This window comes from Stenella coeruleoalba (assembly GCF_951394435.1).
Source record: "Stenella coeruleoalba genome assembly, contig: scaffold_118, whole genome shotgun sequence".
Lineage (NCBI taxonomy): Eukaryota > Metazoa > Chordata > Mammalia > Artiodactyla > Delphinidae > Stenella > Stenella coeruleoalba.
In genome coordinates, this window is record NW_027646071.1 from 896575 (window position 1) to 920983 (window position 24409).

Here is a 24409-nt window from a genome sequence, read left to right on the forward strand (position 1 = left end):
GCATACGCCCTTTTTGGCCAAGTGCATCATTGTGGACGTTCTGCCTCTTTTCCTATGCTTTCAATGCAATTCCAGTCTACCTCCTGAAATCGGTTTCCTGCAATTCTGCCCCGCTTTCAAGTCCTCTTGGCAGCCTTACTTCAGTCTATTTTTGGACGATAGCTGTCATTTATAACTCTGCAGGTTTGTGAATTACAGTGCCCCTGAGCTCCTTTCTTCAACTCGCTTTCTTGTGACCTGGCCGCAACACCGCAGGATGGCTTCAGGCCCTAATCTGGTTCCGGCCCGGCATGCTGAGCCTTTGGTTAATTCCTCTTCCTGGTGGGAAATGAGAGTTAAATTTGCCCGTCCAGACACCTCCAGCTAGCCTCTCATTGGTTCTCGCTATTCCTGTTCATCTTCCGCAAGGATTGCAAACTGGGCCAAACAGGAGGTTAAAGGGACTGACTCTCCAAGTGGGGGAGAGTGTTAGTAAAGCGTCTGGAATGTTGCACCCGAGTACCAGGGGAGGAAAACTGAGACATATTTGAACACGTCTCCCGATCACATGGTTGATCATACTCTAGGTTCCACATGCATGTTTTAGCTGAAGGAATCATACCTTAAGCCTGGGTAGTTGAAACCCGTGGAATGGGTACCATGCAATATGACTTCAAAGGGTCTTCATTTGCTCACCGAACCTCTGCAATCCTATCACTGCTGCGTTTATGCCCCTGTACACATGCTTGATTCTCTTTCGGAGACATAGCAATCCATAGGTTTTACGATACTTACTAGTCAGGTACATTCTTAGGCGTTTAATATGCGGTGTTGAGTCCATTTCGTTGAGCAAGGAGTAGCTCTTGTCTATTCCATATTTGACTTAAGGAACTTTATCTGTGCTCATTTCAATCTCTGGTTTTATGCAGCACCCCAACTCACCTTTCCCCTTAAGCAAGCATAAGTTGTTTTTCTAAATTTGAGACCCTGTTCTGTTCTGTAATTCAGTTCCTGTGTAGCCAAGTTTACATTCCGTGTATTACTGATATCTTATGATGTTTCTTTTTCTTTGTGACTTATTTCAGTTAGAATCATCATACCTGAATTCTCTCATTGTGATGCTAAGGGCCTGATGACATAGATTTCATTGCTGAGTGATATTGCTTTGTAAGTAAATATCACAACTTCTTTATCCATTTTTCACTTTCTGCGATGTTGAACTTGTACTGTAAACGAGGTTCTTGTAAACAGAGGTGTCCCAAACTTTGGGGTGGCTGTGTCTTTTTGATTTTAATTTCCCTAAGCTATAGGACCATAAGTGGCAGTGCCCTAGGCTCTGTTGCTTTGTTTTTTAGATGTTTCAGGAAACACCATACACTTCTCTGGAGTGTCTGTTGGCAATTTACATCCCGCCCATCAGCATAACAAGGCTCCCAGTTCTCCATGGCCTGTCCTGCCTTTCTGGATTTTACACTTTTTTCAGATGGCCCTTTTGACCGGGGGGAAGTGAGACTTCATTGTAGTGCAGATTTCCTTTGCAAGCTTGCTTGGTTGGCCAAAAAGGGCGTATGCGTTTTTTCCTGAATATATTCAGAAAAAAACGCATACGCCCTTTTTGGCCAAGTGCATCATTGTGGACGTTCTGCCTCTTTTCCTATGCTTTCAATGCAATTCCAGTCTACCTCCTGAAATCGGTTTCCTGCAATTCTGCCCCGCATTCAAGTCCTCTTGGCAGCCTTACTTCAGTCTATTTTTGGACGATAGCTGTCATTTATAACTCTGCAGGTTTGTGAATTACAGTGCCCCTGAGCTCCTTTCTTCAACTCGCTTTCTTGTGACCTGGCCGCAACACTGCAGGATGGCTTCAGGCCCTAATCTGGTTCCGGTACGGCACGCTGAGCCTTTGGTTATTTCCTCTTCCTGGTGGGAAATGAGAGTTAAATTTGCCCGTCCAGACACCTCCAGCTAGCCTCTCATTGGTTCTCGCTATTCCTGTTCATCTTCCGCAGAAATTGCAAACTGGGCCAAACAGGAGGTTAAAGGCGCTGACTCTCCAAGTGGGGAGAGTGTTAGTAAAGCGTCTGGAATGTTGCACCCGAGTACCAGGGGAGGAAAACTGAGACATATTTGAACACGTCTCCCGATCACATGGTTGATCATACTCTGGGTTCCACATGCATATTTTAGCTGAAGGAAGAATACCTAAAACCTGGGTAGTTGAAACCCGTGGAATGGGTACCATGCAATATGACTTCAAAGGGTCTTCATTTGCTCACCGAACCTCTCCAATCCTATCACTGCTGCGTTTATGCCCCTGTACACATGCTTGATTCTCTTTCGGAGACATAGCAATCCATAGGTTTTACGATACTTACTAGTCAGGTACATTCTTAGGCGTTTAATATGCGGTGTTGAGTCCATTTCGTTGAGCAAGGAGTAGCTCTTGTCTATTCCATATTTGGCTTAAGGAACTTTATCTGTGCTCATTTCAATCTCTGGTTTTATGCAGCACCCCAACTCACCTTTCCCCTTAAGCAAGCATAAGTTGGTTTTCTAAATTTGTGACCCTGTTCTGTTCTGTAATTCAGTTCCTGTGTAGCCAAGTTTCCATTCCGTGTATTAGTGATATCTTATGATGTTTCTATTTCTGTGTGACTTATTTCAGTTAGAATCATCGTACCTGAATCTACTCATTATGCTGCTACGGGCCTGATGACATAGATTTCATTGCTGAGTGATACTGCATTGTACGTAAGTACCAAAAGTTCTTTATCCATTTTTCACTTTCTGCGATGTTGAACTTGTACTGTAAACGAGGTTCTTGTAAACAGAGCCGTTCCAAACTTTGGGGTGGCTGTGTCTTTTTTATTTTAATTTCCCTAAGCTATAGGACCATAAGTAGAAGTGCCCTAGGCTCTGTTGCTTTGTTTTTTAGATGTTTCAGGAAACACCATACACTTCTCCCAAGTGTCTGTTGGCAATTTACATCCCACCCATCAGCATAACAAGGCTCCCAGTTCTCCATGGCCTGTTGCCTTTCTGGATTTTACACTTTTTTCAGATGGCCCTTTTGACCGGGGGGAAGTGAGACTTCATTGTAGTGCAGATTTCCTTTGCAAGCTTGCTTGGTTGGCCAAAAAGGGCGTATGCGTTTTTTCCTGAATATATTCAGGAAAAAACGCATACGCCCTTTTTGGCCAAGTGCATCATTGTGGACGTTCTGCCTCTTTTCCTATGCTTTCAGTGCAATTCCAGTCTACCTCCTGAAATCGGTTTCCTGCAATTCTACCCCGCTTTCAAGTCCTCTTGGCAGCCTTACTTCAGTCTATTTTTGGACGATAGCTGTCATTTATAACTCTGCAGGTTTGTGAATTACAGTGCCCCTGAGCTCCTTTCTTCAACTCGCTTTCTTGTGACCTGGCCGCAACACCGCAGGATGGCTTCAGGCCCTAATCTGGTTCCGGCACGGCACGCTGAGCCTTTGGTTAATTCCTCTTCCTGGTGGGAAATGAGAGTTAAATTTGCCCGTCCAGACACCTCCAGCTAGTCTCTCATTGGTTCTCGCTATTCCTGTTCATCTTCCGCAGAAATTGCAAACTGGGCCAAACAGGAGGTTAAAGGGACTGACTCTCCAGGTCGGGAGAGTGTTAGTAAAGCGTCTGGAATGTTGCACCCGAGTACCAGGGGAGGAAAACTGAGACATATTTGAACACGTCTCCCGATCACATGGTTGATCATACTCTAGGTTCCACATGCATGTTTTAGCTGAAGGAAGAATACCTTAAACCTGGGTAGTTTAAACCCGTGGAATGGGTACCATGCAATATGACTTCAAAGGGTCTTCATTTGCTCACCGAACCTCTCCAATCCTATCACTGCTGCGTTTATGCCCCTGTACACATGCTTGATTCTCTTTCGGAGACATAGCAATCCATAGGTTTTAAGATACTTACTAGTCAGGAACATTCTTAGGCGTTTAATATGGGGTGTTGAGTCCATTTCGTTGAGCAAGGAGTAGCTCTTGTCTATTCCATATTTGGCTTAAGGAACTTTATCTGTGCTCATTTCAATCTCTGGTTTTATGCAGCACCCCAACTCACCTTTACCCTTAAGCAAGAATAAGTTGGTTTTCTAAATTTGAGACCCTGTTCTGTTCTGTAATTCAGTTCCTGTGTAGCCAAGTTTACATTCCGTGTATTACTGATATCTTATGATGTTTCTTTTTCTGTGTGACTTATTTCAGTTAGAATCATCATACCTGAATCCACTCATTGTGCTGCTAAGGGCCTGATGACACAGATTTCATTGCTGAGTGATATTGCTTTGTAAGTAAATACCACAACTTCTTTATCCATTTTTCACTTTCTGCGATGTTGAACTTGTACTGTAAACGAGGTTCTTGTAAACAGAGCCGTTCCAAACTTTGGGGTGGCTGTGTCTTTTTGATTTTAATTTCCCTAAGCTATAGGACCATAAGTGGAAGTGCCCTAGGTTCTGTTGCTTTGTTTTTTAGATGTTTCAGGAAACACCATACACTTCTCCCGAGTGGTTGTTGGCAATTTACATCCCGCCCATCAGCATAACAAGGCTCCCAGTTCTCCATGGCCTGTCCTGCCTTTCTGGATTTTACACTTTTTTCAGATGGCCCTTTTGACCGGGGGGAAGTGAGACTTCATTGTAGTGCAGATTTCCTTTGCAAGCTTGCTTGGTTGGCCAAAAAGGGCGTATGCGTTTTTTCCTGAATATATTCAGGAAAAAACGCATACGCCCTTTTTGGCCAAGTGCATCATTGTGGACGTTCTGCCTCTTTTCCTATGCTTTCAATGCAATTCCAGTCTACCTCCTGAAATCGGTTTCCTGCAATTCTGCCCCGCTTTCAAGTCCTCTTGGCAGCCTTACTTCAGTGTATTTTTGGACGATAGCTGTCATTTATAACTCTGCAGGTTTGTGAATTACAGTGCCCCTGAGCTCCTTTCTTCAACTCGCTTTCTTGTGACCTGGCCGCAACACCGCAGGATGGCTTCAGGCCCTAATCTGTTTCCGGCCCGGCATGCTGAGCCTTTGGTTAATTCCTCTTCCTGGTGGGAAATGAGAGTTAAATTTGCCCGTCCAGACACCTCCAGCTAGCTTCTCATTGGTTCTCGCTATTCCTGTTCATCTTCCGCAGAAATTGCAAACTGGGCCAAACAGGAGGTTAAAGGGACTGACTCTCCAAGTGGGGGAGAGTGTTAGTAAAGCGTCTGGAATGTTGCACCCGAGTACCAGGGGAGGAAAACTGAGACATATTTGAACACGTCTCCCGATCACATGGTTGATCATACTCTAGGTTCCACATGCATGTTTTAGCTGAAGGAAGAATACCTTAAACCTGGGTAGTTGAAACCCGTGGAATGGGTACCATGCAATATGACTTCAAAGGGTCTTCATTTGCTCACCGAACCTCTCCAATCCTATCACTGCTGCGTTTATGCCCCTGTACACATGCTTGATTCTCTTTCGGAGACATAGCAATCCATAGGTTTTAAGATATTTACTAGTCAGGAACATTCTTAGGCGTTTAATATGGGGTGTTGAGTCCATTTCGTTGAGCAAGGAGTAGCTCTTGTCTATTCCATATTTGGCTTAAGGAACTTTATCTGTGCTCATTTCAATCTCTGGTTTTATGCAGCACCCCAACTCACCTTTACCCTTAAGCAAGCATAAGTTGGTTTTCTAAATTTGAGACCCTGTTCTGTTCTGTAATTCAGTTCCTGTGTAGCCAAGTTTACATTCCGTGTATTACTGATATCTTATGATGTTTCTTTTTCTGTGTGACTTATTTCAGTTAGAATCATCATACCTGAATCCACTCACTGTGCTGCTAAGGGCCTGATGACACAGATTTCATTGCTGAGTGATATTGCTTTGTAAGTAAATACCACAACTTCTTTATCCATTTTTCACTTTCTGCGATGTTGAACTTGTACTGTAAACGAGGTTCTTGTAAACAGAGCCGTTCCAAACTTTGGGGTGGCTGTGTCTTTTTGATTTTAATTTCCCTAAGCTATAGGACCATAAGTGGAAGTGCCCTAGGTTCTGTTGCTTTGTTTTTTAGATGTTTCAGGAAACACCATACACTTCTCCCGAGTGGTTGTTGGCAATTTACATCCCACCCATCAGCATAACAAGGCTCCCAGTTCTCCATGGCCTGTCCTGCCTTTCTGGATTTTACACTTTTTTCAGATGGCCCTTTTGACCGGGGGGAAGTGAGACTTCATTGTAGTGCAGATTTCCTTTGCAAGCTTGCTTGGTTGGCCAAAAATGGCGTATGCGTTTTTTCCTGAATATATTCAGGAAAAAACGCATACGCCCTTTTTGGCCAAGTGCATCATTGTGGACGTTCTGCCTCTTTTCCTATGCTTTCAATGCAATTCCAGTCTACCTCCTGAAATCGGTTTCCTGCAATTCTGCCCCGCTTTCAAGTCCTCTTGGCAGCCTTACTTCAGTCTATTTTTGGACGATAGCTCTCATTTATAACTCTGCAGGTTTGTGAATTACAGTGCCCCTGAGCTCCTTTCTTCAACTCGCTTTCTTGTGACCTGGCCGCAACACCGCAGGATGGCTTCAGGCCCTAATCTGGTTCCGGCCCGGCATGCTGAGCCTTTGGTTAATTCCTCTTCCTGGTGGGAAATGAGAGTTAAATTTGCCCGTCCAGACACCTCCAGCTAGCCTCTCATTGGTTCTCGCTATTCCTGTTCATCTTCCGCAGAAATTGCAAACTGGGCCAAACAGGAGGTTAAAGGGACTGACTCTCCAAGTGGGGGAGAGTGTTAGTAAAGCGTCTGGAATGTTGCACCCGAGTACCAGGGGAGGAAAACTGAGACATATTTGAACACGTCTCCCGATCACATGGTTGATCATACTCTAGGTTCCACATGCATGTTTTAGCTGAAGGAATCATACCTTAAACCTGGGTAGTTGAAACCCGTGGAATGGGTACCATGCAATATGACTTCAAAGGGTCTTCATTTGCTCACCAAACCTCTGCAATCCTATCACTGCTGCGTTTATGCCCCTGTACACATGCTTGATTCTCTTTTGGAGACATAGCAATCCATAGGTTTTACGATACTTACTAGTCAGGTACATTCTTAGGCGTTTAATATGCGGTGTTGAGTCCATTTCGTTGAGCAAGGAGTAGCTCTTGTCTATTCCATATTTGACTTAAGGAACTTTATCTGTGCTCATTTCAATCTCTGGTTTTATGCAGCACCCCAACTCACCTTTCCCCTTAAGCAAGCATAAGTTGGTTTTCTAAATTTGAGACCCTGTTCTGTTCTGTAATTCAGTTCCTGTGTAGCCAAGTTTACATTCCGTGTATTACTGATATCTTATGATGTTTCTTTTTCTTTGTGACTTATTTCAGTTAGAATCATCATACCTGAATTCTCTCATTGTGATGCTAAGGGCCTGATGACATAGATTTCATTGCTGAGTGATATTGCTTTGTAAGTAAATATCACAACTTCTTTATCCATTTTTCACTTTCTGCGATGTTGAACTTGTACTGTAAACGAGGTTCTTGTAAACAGAGGTGTCCCAAACTTTGGGGTGGCTGTGTCTTTTTGATTTTAATTTCCCTAAGCTATAGGACCATAAGTGGCAGTGCCCTAGGCTCTGTTGCTTTGGTTTTTAGATGTTTCAGGAAACACCATACACTTCTCTGGAGTGTCTGTTGGCAATTTACATCCCGCCCATCAGCATAACAAGGCTCCCAGTTCTCCATGGCCTGTCCTGCCTTTCTGGATTTTACACTTTTTTCAGATGGCCCTTTTGACCGGGGGGAAGTGAGACTTCATTGTAGTGCAGATTTCCTTTGCAAGCTTGCTTGGTTGGCCAAAAAGGGCGTATGCGTTTTTTCCTGAATATATTCAGAAAAAAACGCATACGCCCTTTTTGGCCAAGTGCATCATTGTGGACGTTCTGCCTCTTTTCCTATGCTTTCAATGCAATTCCAGTCTACCTCCTGAAATCGGTTTCCTGCAATTCTGCCCCGCATTCAAGTCCTCTTGGCAGCCTTACTTCAGTCTATTTTTGGACGATAGCTGTCATTTATAACTCTGCAGGTTTGTGAATTACAGTGCCCCTGAGCTCCTTTCTTCAACTTGCTTTCTTGTGACCTGGCCGCAACACCGCAGGATGGCTTCAGGCCCTAATCTGGTTCCGGCACGGCACGCTGAGCCTTTGGTTATTTCCTTTTCCTGGTGGGAAATGAGAGTTAAATTTGCCCGTCCAGACACCTCCAGCTAGTCTCTCATTGGTTCTCGCTATTCCTGTTCATCTTTCGCAGAAATTGCAAACTGGGCCAAACAGGAGGTTAAAGGCGCTGACTCTCCAAGTGGGGAGAGTGTTAGTAAAGCGTCTGGAATGTTGCACCCGAGTACCAGGGGAGGAAAACTGAGACATATTTGAACACGTCTCCCGTTCACATGGTTGATCATACTTGGGTTCCACATGCATGTTTTAGCTGAAGGAAGAATACCTTAAACCTGGAGAGTTAAGACCCGTGTAATGGGTACCATGCAATATGACTTCAAAGGGTCTTCATTTGCTCACCAAACCTCTCCAATCCTATCACTGCTGCGTTTATGCCCCTGTAAACATGCTTGATTCTCTTTCGGAGACATAGCAATCCATAGGTTTTAAGATACTTACTAGTTAAGTACATTCTTAGGCGTTTAATATGCGGTGTTGAGTCCATTTCGTTGAGCAAGGAGTAGCTCTTGTCTATTCCATATTTGGCTTAAGGAACTTTATCTGTGCTCATTTCAATCTCTGGTTGTATGCAGCACCCCAACTCACCTTTACCCTTAAGCAAGAATAAGTTGGTTTTGTAAATTTGAGACCCTGTTCTGTTCTGTAATTCAGTTCCTGTGTAGCCAAGTTTACATTCCGTGTATTACTGATATCTTATGATGTTTCTTTTTCTGTGTGACTTATTTCAGTTAGAATCATCATACCTGAATCCACTCACTGTGCTGCTAAGGGCCTGATGACACAGATTTCATTGCTGAGTGATATTGCTTTGTAAGTAAATACCACAACTTCTTTATCCATTTTTCACTTTCTGCGATGTTGAACTTGTACTGTAAACGAGGTTCTTGTAAACAGAGCTGTTCCAAACTTTGGGGTGGGTGTGTCTTTTTGATTTTAATTTCCCTAAGCTATAGGACCATAAGTGGAAGTGCCCTAGGTTCTGTTGCTTTGTTTTTTAGATGTTTCAGGAAACACCATACACTTCTCCCGAGTGGTTGTTGGCAATTTACATCCCGCCCATCAGCATAACAAGGCTCCCAGTTCTCCATGGCCTGTCCTGCCTTTCTGGATTTTACACTTTTTTCAGATGGCCCTTTTGACCGGGGGGAAGTGAGACTTCATTGTAGTGCAGATTTCCTTTGCAAGCTTGCTTGGTTGGCCAAAAAGGGCGTATGCGTTTTTTCCTGAATATATTCAGGAAAAAACGCATACGCCCTTTTTGGCCAAGTGCATCATTGTGGACGTTCTGCCTCTTTTCCTATGCTTTCAATGCAATTCCAGTCTACCTCCTGAAATCGGTTTCCTGCAATTCTGCCCCGCTTTCAAGTCCTCTTGGCAGCCTTACTTCAGTGTATTTTTGGACGATAGCTGTCATTTATAACTCTGCAGGTTTGTGAATTACAGTGCTCCTGAGCTCCTTTCTTCAACTCGCTTTCTTGTGACCTGGCCGCAACAGCGCAGGATGGCTTCAGGCCCTAATCTGTTTCCGGCCCGGCATGCTGAGCCTTTGGTTAATTCCTCTTCCTGGTGGGAAATGAGAGTTAAATTTGCCCGTCCAGACACCTCCAGCTAGCCTCTCATTGGTTCTCACTATTCCTGTTCATCTTCCGCAGAAATTGCAAACTGGGCCAAACAGGAGGTTAAAGGGACTGACTCTCCAAGTGGGGGAGAGTGTTAGTAAAGCGTCTGGAATGTTGCACCCGAGTACCAGGGGAGGAAAACTGAGACATATTTGAACACGTCTCCCGATCACATGGTTGATCATACTCTAGGTTCCACATGCATGTTTTAGCTGAAGGAAGAATACCTTAAACCTGGAGAGTTGAGACCCGTGTAATGGGTACCATGCAATATGACTTCAAAGGGTCTTCATTTGCTCACCGAACCTCTGCAATCCTATCACTGCTGCGTTTATGCCCCTGTACACATGCTTGATTCTCTTTCGGAGACATAGCAATCCATAGGTTTTAAGATACTTACTAGTCAGGTACATTCTTAGGCGTTTAATATGGGGTGTTGAGTCCATTTCGTTGAGCAAGGAGTAGCTCTTGTCTATTCCATATTTGGCTTAAGGAACTTTATCTGTGCTCATTTCAATCTCTGGTTTTATGCAGCACCCCAACTCACCTTTACCCTTAAGCAAGCATAAGTTGGTTTTCTAAATTGAGGCCCTGTTCTGTTCTGTAATTCAGTTCCTGTGTAGCCAAGTTTACATTCCGTGTATTACTGATATCTTATGATGTTTCTTTTTCTGTGTGACTTACTTCAGTTAGAATCATCATACCTGAATCCACTCATTGTGCTGCTAAGGGCCTGATGACACAGATTTCATTGCTGAGTGATATTGCTTTGTAAGTAAATACCACAACTTCTTTATCCATTTTTCACTTTCTGCGATGTTGAACTTGTACTGTAAACGAGGTTCTTGTAAACAGAGCCGTTCCAAACTTTGGGGTGGCTGTGTCTTTTTGATTTTAATTTCCCTAAGCTATAGGACCATAAGTGGAAGTGCCCTAGGTTCTGTTGCTTTGTTTTTTAGATGTTTTAGGAAACACCATACACTTCTCCCGAGTGGTTGTTGGCAATTTACATCCCGCCCATCAGCATAACAAGGCTCCCAGTTCTCCATGGCCTGTCCTGCCTTTCTGGATTTTACACTTTTTTCAGATGGCCCTTTTGACCGGGGGGAAGTGAGACTTCATTGTAGTGCAGATTTCCTTTGCAAGCTTGCTTGGTTGGCCAAAAAGGGCGTATGCGTTTTTTCCTGAATATATTCAGGATAAAACGCATACGCCCTTTTTGGCCAAGTGCATCATTGTGGACGTTCTGCCTCTTTTCCTATGCTTTCAATGCAATTCCAGTCTACCTCCTGAAATCGGTTTCCTGCAATTCTGCCCCGCTTTCAAATCCTCTTGGCAGCCTTACTTCAGTTTATTTTTGGACGATAGCTGTCATTTATAACTCTGCAGGTTTGTGAATTACAGTACCCCTGAGCTCCTTTCTTCAACTCGCTTTCTTTTGAGCTGGCCGCAACACCGCAGGATGGCTTCAGGCCCTAATCTGGTTCCGGTACGGCACGCTGAGCCTTTGGTTATTTCCTCTTCCTGGTGGGAAATGAGAGTTAAATTTGCCCTTCCAGACACCTCCAGCTAGCCTCTCATTGGTTCTCGCTATTCCTGTTCATCTTCCGCAGAAATTGCAAACTGGGCCAAACAGGAGGTTAAAGGCGCTGACTCTCAAAGTGGGGAGAGTGTTAGTAAAGCGTCTGGAATGTTGCACCCGAGTACCAGGGGAGGAAAACTGAGACATATTTGAACACGTCTCCCGTTCAAATGGTTGATCATACTTGGGTTCCACATGCATGTTTTAGCTGAAGGAAGAATACCTTAAACCTGGAGAGTTGAGACCCGTGTAATGGGTACCATGCAATATGACTTCAAAGGGTCTTCATTTGCTCATCGAACCTCTCCAATCCTATCATTGCTGCGTTTATGCCCCTGTACACATGCTTGATTCTCTTTCGGAGACATAGCAATCCATAGGTTTTAAGATACTTACTAGTCAGGTACATTCTTAGGCGTTTAATATGCGGTGTTGAGTCCATTTCGTTGAGCAAGGAGTAGCTCTTGTCTATTCCATATTTGGCTTAAGGAACTTTATCTGTGCTCATTTCAATCTCTGGTTTCATGCAGCACCCCAACTCACCTTTACCCTTAAGCAAGAATAAGTTGGTTTTGTAAATTTGAGACCCTGTTCTGTTCTGTAATTCAGTTCCTGTGTAGCCAAGTTTACATTCCGTGTATTACTGATATCTTATGATGTTTCTTTTTCTGTGTGACTTATTTCAGTTAGAATCATCATACCTGAATCCACTCATTGTGATGCTAAGGGCCTGATGACATAGATTTCATTGCTGAGTGATATTGCTTTGTAAGTAAATACCACAACTTCTTTATCCATTTTTCACTTTCTGCGATGTTGAACTTGTACTGTAAACGAGGTTCTTGTAAACAGAGGCGTCCCAAACTTTGGGGTGGCTGTGTCTTTTTGATTTTAATTTCCCTAAGCTATAGGACCATAAGTGGCAGTGCCCTAGGCTCTGTTGCTTTGTTTTTTCGATGTTTCAGGAAACACCATACACTTCTCCCAAGTGTCTGTTGGCAATTTACATCCTGCCGATCAGCATAACAAGGCTCCCAGTTCTCCATGGCCTATCCTGCCTTTCTGGATTTTACACTTTTTTCAGATGGCCCTTTTGACCGGGGGGAAGTGAGACTTCATTGTAGTGCAGATTTCCTTTGCAAGCTTGCTTGGTTGGCCAAAAAGGGCGTATGCGTTTTTTCCTGAATATATTCAGGAAAAAACGCATACGCCCTTTTTGGCCAAGTGCATCATTGTGGACGTTCTGCCTCTTTTCCTATGCTTTCAATGCAATTCCAGTCTACCTCCTGAAATCGGTTTCCTGCAATTCTGCCCCGCTTTCAAGTCCTCTTGGCAGCCTTACTTCAGTCTATTTTTGGACGATAGCTGTCATTTATAACTCTGCAGGTTTGTGAATTACAGTGCCCCTGAGCTCCTTTCTTCAACTCGCTTTCTTGTGACCTGGCCGCAACACCGCAGGATGGCTTCAGGCCCTAATCTGGTTCCGGCCCGGCATGCTGAGCCTTTGGTTAATTCCTCTTCCTGGTGGGAAATGAGAGTTAAATTTGCCCGTCCAGACACCTCCAGCTAGCCTCTCATTGGTTCTCGCTATTCCTGTTCATCTTCCGCAGAAATTGCAAACTGGGCCAAACAGGAGTTTAAAGGGACTGACTCTCCAAGTGTGGGAGAGTGTTAGTAAAGCGTCTGGAATGTTGCACCCGAGTACCAGGGGAGGAAAACTGAGACATATTTGAACACGTCTCCCGATCACATGGTTGATCATACTCTAGGTTCCACATGCATGTTTTAGCTGAAGGAATCATACCTTAAACCTGGGTAGTTGAAACCCGTGGAATGGGTACCATGCAATATGACTTCAAAGGGTCTTCATTTGCTCACCGAACCTCTGCAGTCCTATCACTGCTGCGTTTATGCCCCTGTACACATGCTTGATTCTCTTTCGGAGACATAGCAATCCATAGGTTTTAAGATACTTACTAGTCAGGTACATTCTTAGGCGTTTAATATGCGGTGTTGAGTCCATTTCGTTGAGCAAGGAGTAGCTCTTGTCTATTCCATATTTGGCTTAAGGAACTTTATCTGTGCTCATTTCAATCTCTGATTTTATGCAGCACCCGAACTCACCTTTCCCCTTAAGCAAGCATAAGTTGGTTTTCTAAATTTGAGACCCTGTTCTGTTCTGTAATTCAGTTCCTGTGTAGCCAAGTTCACATTCCGTGTATTACTGATATCTTATGATGTTTCTTTTTCTTTGTGACTTATTTCAGTTAGAATCATCATACCTGAATCCACTCATTGTGATGCTAAGGGCCTGATGACATAGATTTCATTGCTGAGTGATATTGCTTTGTAAGTAAATACCACAACTTCTTTATCCATTTTTCACTTTCTGCGATGCTGAACTTGTACTGTAAACGAGGTTCTTGTAAACAGAGGTGTCCCAAACTTTGGGGTGGCTGTGTCTTTTTGATTTTAATTTCCCTAAGCTATAGGACCATAAGTGGCAGTGCCGTAGGCTCTGTTGCTTTGTTTTTTAGATGTTTCAGGAAACACCATACACTTCTCCGGAGTGTCTGTTGGCAACTTACATCCCGCCCATCAGCATAACAAGGCTCCCAGTTCTCCATGGCCTGTCCTGCCTTTCTGGATTTTACACTTTTTTCAGATGGCCCTTTTGACCGGGGGGAAGTGAGACTTCATTGTAGTGCAGATTTCCTTTGCAAGCTTGCTTGGTTGGCCAAAAAGGGCGTATGCGTTTTTTCCTGAATATATTCAGAAAAAAACGCATACGCCCTTTTTGGCCAAGTGCATCATTGTGGACGTTCTGCCTCTTTTCCTATGCTTTCAATGCAATTTCAGTCTACCTCCTGAAATCGGTTTCCTGCAATTCTGCCCCGCATTCAAGTCCTCTTGGCAGCCTTACTTCAGTCTATTTTTGGACGATAGCTGTCATTTATAACTCTGCAGGTTTGTGAATTACAGTGCCCCTGAGCTCCTTTCTTCAACTCGCGTTCTTTTGAGCTGGCCGCAACACCGCAGGATGGCTTCAGGCTGTAATCTGGTTCCGGTACGGCACGCTGAGCCTTTGGTTATTTCCTCTTCCTGTTGGGAAATGAGAGTTAAATTAGCCCGTCCAGAAACCTCCAGCTAGCCTCTCATTGGTTCTCGCTATTCCTGTTCATCTTCCGCAGAAATTGCAAACTGGGTCAAACAGGAGGTTAAAGGCGCTGACTCTCCAAGTGGGGAGAGTGTTAGTAAAGCGTCTGGAATGTTGCACCCGAGTACCAGGGGAGGAAAACTGAGACATATTTGAACACGTCTCCCGATCAAATGGTTGATCATACTCTGGGTTCCACATGCATGTTTTAGCTGAAGGAAGAATACCTAAAACATGGGTAGTTGAAGCCCGTGGAATGGGTACCATGCAATATGAATTCAAAGGGTCTTCATTTGCTCACCGAACCTCTCCAATCCTATCACTGCTGCGTTTATGCCCCTGTACACATGCTTGATTCTCTTTTGGAGACATAGCAATCCATAGGTTTTAAGATACTTACTAGTCAGGAACATTCTTAGGCGTTTAATATGGGGTGTTGAGTCCATTTCGTTGAGCAAGGAGTAGCTCTTGTCTATTCCATATTTGGCTTAAGGAACTTTATCTGTGCTCATTGCAATCTCTGGTTTTATGCAGCACCCCAACTCACCTTTACCCTTAAGCAAGAATAAGTTGGTTTTCTAAATTTGAGACCCTGTTCTGTTCTGTAATTCAGTTCCTGTGTAGCCAAGTTTACATTCCGTGTATAACTGATATCTTATGATGTTTCTTTTTCTGTGTGACTTATTTCAGTTAGAATCATCGTACCTGAATCTACTCATTATGCTGCTATGGGCCTGATGACATAGATTTCATTGTTGAGTGATACTGCATTGTACGTAAGTACAACAAGTTCTTTATCCATTTTTCACTTTCTGCGATGTTGAACTTGTACTGTAAACGAGGTTCTTGTAAACAGAGCCGTTCCAAACTTTGGGGTGGCTGTGTCTTTTTGATTTTAATTTCCCTAAGCTATAGGACCATAAGTGGAAGTGCCCTAGGTTCTGTTGCTTTGTTTTTTAGATGTTTCAGGAAACACCATACACTTCTCCCGAGTGGTTGTTGGCAATTTACATCCCGCCCATCAGCATAACAAGGCTCCCAGTTCTCCATGGCCTGTCCTGCCTTTCTGGATTTTACACTTTTTTCAGATGGCCCTTTTGACCGGGGGGAAGTGAGACTTCATTGTAGTGCAGATTTCCTTTGCAAGCTTGCTTGGTTGGCCAAAAAGTGCGTATGCGTTTTTTCCTGAATATATTCAGGAAAAAACGCATACGCCCTTTTTGGCCAAGTGCATCATTGTGGACGTTCTGCCTCTTTTCCTATGCTTTCAATGCAATTCCAGTCTACCTCCTGAAATCGGTTTCCTGCAATTCTGCCCCGCTTTCAAGTCCTCTTGGCAGCCTTACTTCAGTCTATTTTTGGACGATAGCTGTCATTTATAACTCTGCAGGTTTGTGAATTACAGTGCCCCTGAGCTCCTTTCTTCAACTCGCTTTCTTGTGACCTGGCCGCAACACCGCAGGATGGCTTCAGGCCCTAATCTGGTTCCGGCACGGCACGCTGAGCCTTTGGTTATTTCCTTTTCCTGGTGGGAAATGAGAGTTAAATTTGCCCGTCCAGACACCTCCAGCTAGTCTCTCATTGGTTCTCGCTATTCCTGTTCATCTTCCGCAGAAATTGCAAACTGGGCCAAACAGGAGGTTAAAGGCGCTGACTCTCCAAGTGGGGAGAGTGTTAGTAAAGCGTCTGGAATGTTGCACCCGAGTACCAGGGGAGGAAAACTGAGACATATTTGAACACGTCTCCCGTTCACATGGTTGATCATACTTGGGTTCCACATGCATGTTTTAGCTGAAGGAAGAATACCTTAAACCTGGAGAGTTAAGACCCGTGTAATGGGTACCATGCAATATGACTTCAAAGGGTCTTCATTTGCTCACCGAACCTCTCCAATCCTATCACTGCTGCGTTTATGCCCCTGTACAAATGCTTGATTCTCTTTCGGAGACATAGCAATCCATAGGTTTTAAGATACTTACTAGTCAGGTACATTCTTAGGCGTTTAATATGCGGTGTTGAGTCCATTTCGTTGAGCAAGGAATAGCTCTTGTCTATTCCATATTTGACTTAAGGAACTTTATTTGTGCTCATTTCAATCTCTGGTTTTATGCAGCACCCCAACTCACCTTTACCCTTAAGCAAGCATAAGTTGGTTTTCTAAATTTGAGACCCTGTTCTGTTCTGTAATTCAGTTCCTGTGTAGCCAAGTTTACATTCCGTGTATTACTGATATCTTATGATGTTTCTTTTTCTGTGTGACTTACTTCAGTTAGAATCATCATACCTGAATCAACTCACTGTGCTGCTAAGGGCCTGATGACACAGATTTCATTGCTGAGTGATATTTCTTTGTAAGTAAATACCACAACTTCTTTATCCATTTTTCACTTTCTGCGATGTTGAACTTGTACTGTAAACGAGGTTCTTGTAAACAGAGCCGTTCCAAACTTTGGGGTGGCTGTGTCTTTTTTATTTTAATTTCCCTAAGCTATAGGACCATAAGTGGAAGTGCCCTAGGTTCTGTTGCTTTGTTTTTTAGATGTTTCAGGAAACACCATACACTTCTCCCCAGTGGTTGTTGGCAATTTACATCCCGCCCATCAGCATAACAAGGCTCCCAGTTCTCCATGGCCTGTCCTGCCTTTCTGGATTTTACACTTTTTTCAGATGGCCCTTTTGACCGGGGGGAAGTGAGACTTCATTGTAGTGCAGATTTCCTTTGCAAGCTTGCTTGGTTGGCCAAAAAGGGCGTATGCGTTTTTTCCTGAATATATTCAGGAAAAAACGCATACGCCCTTTTTGGCCAAGTGCATCATTGTGGACGTTCTGCCTCTTTTCCTATGCTTTCAATGCAATTCCAGTCTACCTCCTGAAATCGGTTTCCTGCAATTCTGCCCCGCTTTCAAGTCCTCTTGGCAGCCTTACTTCAGTCTATTTTTGGACGATAGCTGTCATTTATAACTCTGCAGGTTTGTGAATTACAGTGCCCCTGAGCTCCTTTCTTCAACTCGCTTTCTTTTGAGCTGGCCGCAACACCGCAGGATGGTTTCAGGCCCTAATCTGGTTCCGGTACGGCACGCTGAGCCTTTGGTTATTTCCTCTTCCTGGTGGGAAATGAGAGTTAAATTTGCCCGTCCAGACACCTCCAGCTAGCCTCTCATTGGTTCTCGCTATTCCTGTTCATCTTCGGCAGAAATTGCAAACTGGGCCAAACAGGAGGTTAAAGGCGCTGACTCTCCAAGTGGGGAGAGTGTTAGTAAAGCGTCTGGAATGTTGCACCCGAGTACCAGGGGAGGAAAACTGAGACATATTTGAACACGTCTCCCGTTCACATGGTTGATCATACTTGGGTTCTACATGCATGTTTTAGCTGAAGGAAGAATACCTTAAACCTGGAGAGTTGAGAACCGTGTAATGGGTACCATGCAATATGACTTCAAAGGGTCTTCATTTGCTCACCGAACCTCTCCAATCCTATCACTGCTGCGTTTATGCCCCTGTACACATGCTTGATTCTCTTTTGGAGACATAGCAATCCATAGGTTTTACGATACTTACTAGTCAGGTACATTCTTAGGCGTTCAATATGCGGTGTTGAGTCCATTTCGTTGAGCAAGGAGTAGCTCTTGTCTATTCCATATTTGACTTAAGGAACTTTATCTGTGCTCATTTCAATCTCTGGTTTTATGCAGCACCCCAACTCACCTTTCCCCTTAAGCAAGCATAAGTTGGTTTTGTAAATTTGAGACCCTGTTCTGTTCTGTAATTCAGTTCCTGTGTAGCCAAGTTTACATTCCGTGTATTACTGATATCTTATGATGTTTCTTTTTCTGTGTGACTTATTTCAGTTAGAATCATCATACCTGAAGCCACTCATTGTGATGCTAAGGGCCTGATGACACAGATTTCATTGCTGAGTGATATTGCTTTGTAAGTAAATACCACAACTTCTTTATCCATTTTTCACTTTCTGCGATGTTGAACTTGTACTGTAAACGAGGTTCTTGTAAACAGAGGCGTCCCAAACTTTGGGGTGGCTGTGTCTTTTTGATTTTAATTTCCCTAAGCTATAGGACCATAAGTGGCTGTGCCCTAGGCTCTGTTGCTTTGTTTTTTAGATGTTTCAGGAAACACCATACACTTCTCCCGAGTGGTTGTTGGCAATTTACATCCCGCCCATCAGCATAACAAGGCTCCCAGTTCTCCATGGCCTGTCCTGCCTTTCTGGATTTTACACTTTTTTCAGATGGCCCTTTTGACCGGGGGGAAGTGAGACTTCATTGTAGTGCAGATTTCCTTTGCAAGCTTGCTTGGTTGGCCAAAAAGGGCGTATGCGTTTTTTCCTGAATATATTCAGGAAAAAACGCATACGCCCTTTTTGGCCAAGTGCATCATTGTGGACGTTCTGCCTCTTTTCCTATGCTTTCAATGCAATTCCAGTCTACCTCCTGAAATCGGTTTCCTGCAATTCTGCCCCGCTTTCAAGTCCTCTTGGCAGCCTTACTTCAGTCTATTTTTGGACGATAGCTGTCATTTATAACTCTGCAGGTTTGTGAATTACAGTGCCCCTGAGCTCCTTTCTTCAACTCGCTTTCTTGTGACCTGGCCGCAACACCGCAGGATGGCTTCAGGCCCTAATCTGGTTCCGGCACGGCACGCTGAGCCTTTGGTTATTTCCTTTTCCTGGTGGGAAATGAGAGTTAAATTTGCCCGTCCAGACACCTCCAGCTAGTCTCTCATTGGTTCTCACTATTCCTGTTCATCTTCTGCAGAAATTGCAAACTGGGCCAAACAGGAGGTTAAAGGGACTGACTCTCCAAGTGGGGAGAGTGTTAGTAAAGCGTCTGGAATGTTGCACCCGAGTACCAGGGGAGGAAAACTGAGACATATTTGAACACGTCTCCCGTTCACATGGTTGATCATACTTGGGTTCCACATGCATGTTTTAGCTGAAGGAAGAATACCTTAAACCTGGAGAGTTAAGACCCGTGTAATGGGTACCATGCAATATGACTTCAAAGGGTCTTCATTTGCTCACCGAACCTCTCCAATCCTATCACTGCTGCGTTTATGCCCCTGTACACATGCTTGATTCTCTTTCGGAGACATAGCAATCCATAGATTTTAAGATACTTACTAGTCAGGTACATTCTTAGGCGTTAAATATGCGGTGTTGAGTCCATTTCGTTGAGCAAGGAGTAGCTCTTGTCTATTCCATATTTGGCTTAAGGAACTTTATCTGTGCTCATTTCAATCTCTGGTTTTATGCAGCAACCCAACTCACCTTTCCCCTTAAGCAAGCATAAGTTGGTTTTCTAAATTTGAGAACCTGTTCTGTTTTGGAATTCAGTTCCTGTGTAGCCAAGTTTACATTCTGTGTATTAGTGATATCTTATGATATTTCTTTTTCTGTGTGACTTATTTCATTTAGAATCATCGTACCTGAATCTACTCATTATGCTGCTATGGGCCTGATGACATAGATTTCATTGCTGAGTGATACTGCATTGTACGTAAGTACCACAAGTTCTTTATCCATTTTTCACTTTCTGCGATGTTGAACTTGTACTGTAAACGAGGTTCTTGTAAACAGAGCCGTTCCAAACTTTGGGGTGGCTGTGTCTTTTTGATTTATTTTCCCTAAGCTATAGGACCATAAGTGGAAGTGCCCTAGGCTCTGTTGCTTTGTTTTTTAGATGTTTCAGGAAACACCATACACTTCTCCCAAGTGTCTGTTGGCAATTTACATCCCGCCCTTCAGCATAACAAGGCTCCCAGTTCTCAATGGCCTGTTGCCTTTCTGGATATTACACTTTTTTCAGATGGCCCTTTTGACCGGGGGGAAGTGAGACTTCATTGTAGTGCAGATTTCCTTTGCAAGCTTGCTTGGTTGGCCAAAAAGGGCGTATGCGTTTTTTCCTGAATATATTCAGGAAAAAACGCATACGCCCTTTTTGTCCAAGTGCATCATTGTGGACGTTGTGCCTCTTTTCCTATGCTTTCAATGCAATTCCAGTCTACCTCCTGAAATCAGTTTCCTGCAATTCTGCCCCGCTTTCAAGTCCTCTTGGCAGCCTTACTTCAGTCTATTTTTGGACGATAGCTGTCATTTATAACTCTGCAGGTTTGTGAATTACAGTGCCCCTGAGCTCCTTTCTTCAACTCGCTTTCTTTTGAGCTGGCCGCAACACCGCAGGATGGCTTCAGGCCCTAATCTGGTTCCGGCACGGCACGCTGAGCCTTTGGTTATTTCCTCTTCCTGGTGGGAAATGAGAGTTAAATTTGCCCGTCCAGACACCTCCAGCTAGCCTCTCATTGGTTCTCGCTATTCCTGTTCATCTTCCGCAGAAATTGCAAACTGGGCCAAACAGGAGGTTAAAGGCGCTGACTCTCCAAGTGGGGAGAGTGTTAGTAAAGCATCTGGAATGTTGCACCCGAGTACCAGGGGAGGAAAACTGAGACATATTTGAACACGTCTCCCGTTCACATGGTTGATCATACTTGGGTTCCACATGCATGTTTTAGCTGAAGTAAGAATACCTTAAACCTGGAGAGTTGAGACCCGTGTAATGGGTACCATGCAATATGACTTCAAAGGGTCTTCATTTGCTCACCGAACCTCTCCAATCCTATCACTGCTGCGTTTATGCCCCTGTACACATGCTTGGTTCTCTTTTGGAGACATAGCAATCCATAGGTTTTACGATACTTACTAGTCAGGTACATTCTTAGGCGTTTAATATGCGGTGTTCAGTCCATTTCGTTGAGCAAGGAGTAGCTCTTGTCTATTCCATATTTGGCTTAAGGAACTTTATCTGTGCTCATTTCAATCTCTGGTTTTATGCAGCACCCCAACTCACCTTTACCCTTAAGCAAGCATAAGTTGGTTTTCTAAATTTGAGACCCTGTTCTGTTCTGTAATTCAGTTCCTGTGTAGCCAAGTTTACATTCCGTGTATTAGTGATATCTTATGATGTTTCTTTTTCTGTGTGACTTATTTCAGTTAGAATCATCATACCTGAATCCACTCACTGTGATGCTAAGGGCCTGATGACATAGATTTCATTGCTGAGTGATATTGCTTTGTAAGTAAATACCACAAATTCTTTATCCATTTTCCACTTTCTGCGATGTTGAAATTGTACTGTAAACGAGGTTCTTGTAAACAGAGGCGTCCCAAACTTTGGGGTGGCTGTGTCTTTTTGATTTTAATTTCCCTAAGCTATAGGACCATAAGTGGCAGTGCCCTAGGCTCTGTTGCTTTGTTTTTTAGATGTTTCAGGAAACACCATACACTTCTCCCGAGTGGTTGTTGGCAATTTACATCCCGCCCATCAGCATAACAAGGCTCCCAGTTCTCCATGACCTGTCCTGCCTTTCTGGATTTTACACTTTTTTCAGATGGCCCTTTTGACCGGGGGGAAGTGAGACTTCATTGTAGTGCAGATTTCCTTTGCAAGCTTGCTTGGTTGGCCAAAAAGGGCGTATGCGTTTTTTCCTGAATATATTCAGGAAAAAACGCATACGCCCTTTTTGGCCAAGTGCATCATTGTGGACGTTCTGCCTCTTTTCCTATGCTTTCAATGCAATTCCAGTCTACCTCCTGAAATCGGTTTCCTGCAATTCTGCCCCGCTTTCAAGTCCTCTTGGCAGCCTTACTTCAGTCTATTTTTGGACGATAGCTGTCATTTATAACTCTGCAGGTTTGTGAATTACAGTGCCCCTGAGCTCCTTTCTTCAACTCGCTTTCTTTTGAGCTGGCCGCAACACCGCAGGACGGCTTCAGGCCCTAATCTGGTTCCGGTACGGCACGCTGAGCCTTTGGTTATTTCCTCTTCCTGGTGGGAAATGAGAGTTAAATTTGCCCGTCCAGACACCTCCAGCTAGCCTCTCATTGGTTCTCGCTATTCCTGTTCATCTTCCGCAGAAATTGCAAACTGGGCCAAACAGGAGGTTAAAGGCGCTGACTCTCCAAGTGGGGAGAGTGTTAGTAAAGCGTCTGGAATGTTGCACCCGAGTACCAGGGGAGGAAAACTGAGACATATTTGAACACGTCTCCCATTCACATGGTTGATCATACTCTAGGTTCCACATGCCTGTTTTAGCTGAAGGAAGAATACCTTAAACCTGGAGAGTTAAGACCCGTGTAATGGGTACCATGCAATATGTCTTCAAAGGGTCTTCATTTGCTCACCGAACCTCTCCAATCCTATCACTGCTGCGTTTATGCCCCTGTACACATGCTTGATTCTCTTTTGGAGACATAGCAATCCATAGGTTTTACGATACTTACTAGTCAGGTACATTCTTAGGCGTTTAATATGCGGTGTTGAGTCCATTTCGTTGAGCAAGGAGTAGCTCTTGTCTATTCCATATTTGACTTAAGGAACTTTATCTGTGCTCATTTCAATCTCTGGTTTTATGCAGCACCCCAACTCACCTTTACCCTTAAGCAAGCATAAGTTGGTTTTCTAAATTTGAGACCCTGTTCTGTTCTGTAATTCAGTTCCTGTGTAGCCAAGTTTACATTCCGTGTATTAGTGATATCTTATGATGTTTCTTTTTCTGTGTGACTTATTTCAGTTAGAATCATTATAACTGAATCCACTCATTGTGATGCTAAGGGCCTGATGACATAGATTTCATTGCTGAGTGATATTGCTTTGTAAGTAAATACCACAACTTCTTTATCCATTTTTCACTTTCTGCGATGTTGAACTTGTACTGTAAATGAGGTTCTTGTAAACAGAGGCGTCCCAAACTTTGGGGTGGCTGTGTCTTTTTGATTTTAATTTCCCTAAGCTATAGGACCATAAGTGGCAGTGCCCTAGGCTCTGTTGCTTTGTTTTTTCGATGTTTCAGGAAACACCATACACTTCTCCCGAGTGGTTGTTGGCAATTTACATCCCGCCCATCAGCAAAACAAGGCTCCCAGTTCTCCATGACCTGTCCTGCCTTTCTGGATTTTACACTTTTTTCAGATGGCCCTTTTGACCAGGGGGAAGTGAGACTTCATTGTAGTGCAGATTTCCTTTGCAAGCTTGCTTGGTTGGCCAAAAAGGGCGTATGCGTTTTTTCCTGAATATATTCAGGAAAAAACGCATACACCCTTTTTGGCCAAGTGCACCATTGTGGACGTTCTGCCTCTTTTCCTATGCTTTCAATGCAATTCCAGTCTACCTCCTGAAATCGGTTTCCTGCAATTCTGCCCCGCTTTCAAGTCCTCTTGGCAGCCTTACTTCAGTCTATTTTTGGACGATAGCTGTCATTTATAACTCTGCAGGTTTGTGAATTACAGTGCCCCTGAGCTCCTTTCTTCAACTCGCTTTCTTGTGACCTGGCCGCAACACCGCAGGATGGCTTCAGGTCCTAATCTGGTTCCGGCACGGCACGCTGAGCCTTTGGTTATTTCCTTTTCCTGGTGGGAAATGAGAGTTAAATTTGCCCGTCCAGACACCTCCAGCTAGTCTCTCATTGGTTCTCGCTATTCCTGTTCATCTTCCGCAGAAATTGCAAACTGGGCCAAACAGGAGGTTAAAGGCGCTGACTCTCCAAGTGGGGAGAGTGTTAGTAAAGCGTCTGGAATGTTGCACCCGAGTACCAGGGGAGGAAAACTGAGACATATTTGAACACGTCTCCCGTTCACATGGTTGATCATACTTGGGTTCCACATGCATGTTTTAGCTGAAGGAAGAATACCTTAAACCTGGAGAGTTAAGACCCGTGTAATGGGTACCATGCAATATGACTTCAAAGGGTCTTCATTTGCTCACCGAACCTCTCCAATCCTATCACTGCTGCGTTTATGCCCTGTAC

General features: G+C 43.9%; 1 long non-coding RNA gene across 3 annotated transcripts in view; it reads left to right on the plus strand.

Annotated features, from left to right (window-relative positions):
• LOC307181360 overlaps positions 1-24409 on the plus strand; it is a 968012-nt gene that overhangs the window by 886870 nt on the left and 56733 nt on the right. The window contains exon 10 of one of the 3 annotated variants that reach the window (XR_013826588.1): positions 20025-20102. This is a non-coding gene — a long non-coding RNA (uncharacterized lncRNA). Of the gene's footprint in view, positions 1-2644; positions 2691-16862; positions 16893-20024; positions 20103-24409 lie in introns of those variants that run through there. The other 2 variants (XR_013826589.1, XR_013826590.1) reach the window with 2 other exon arrangements.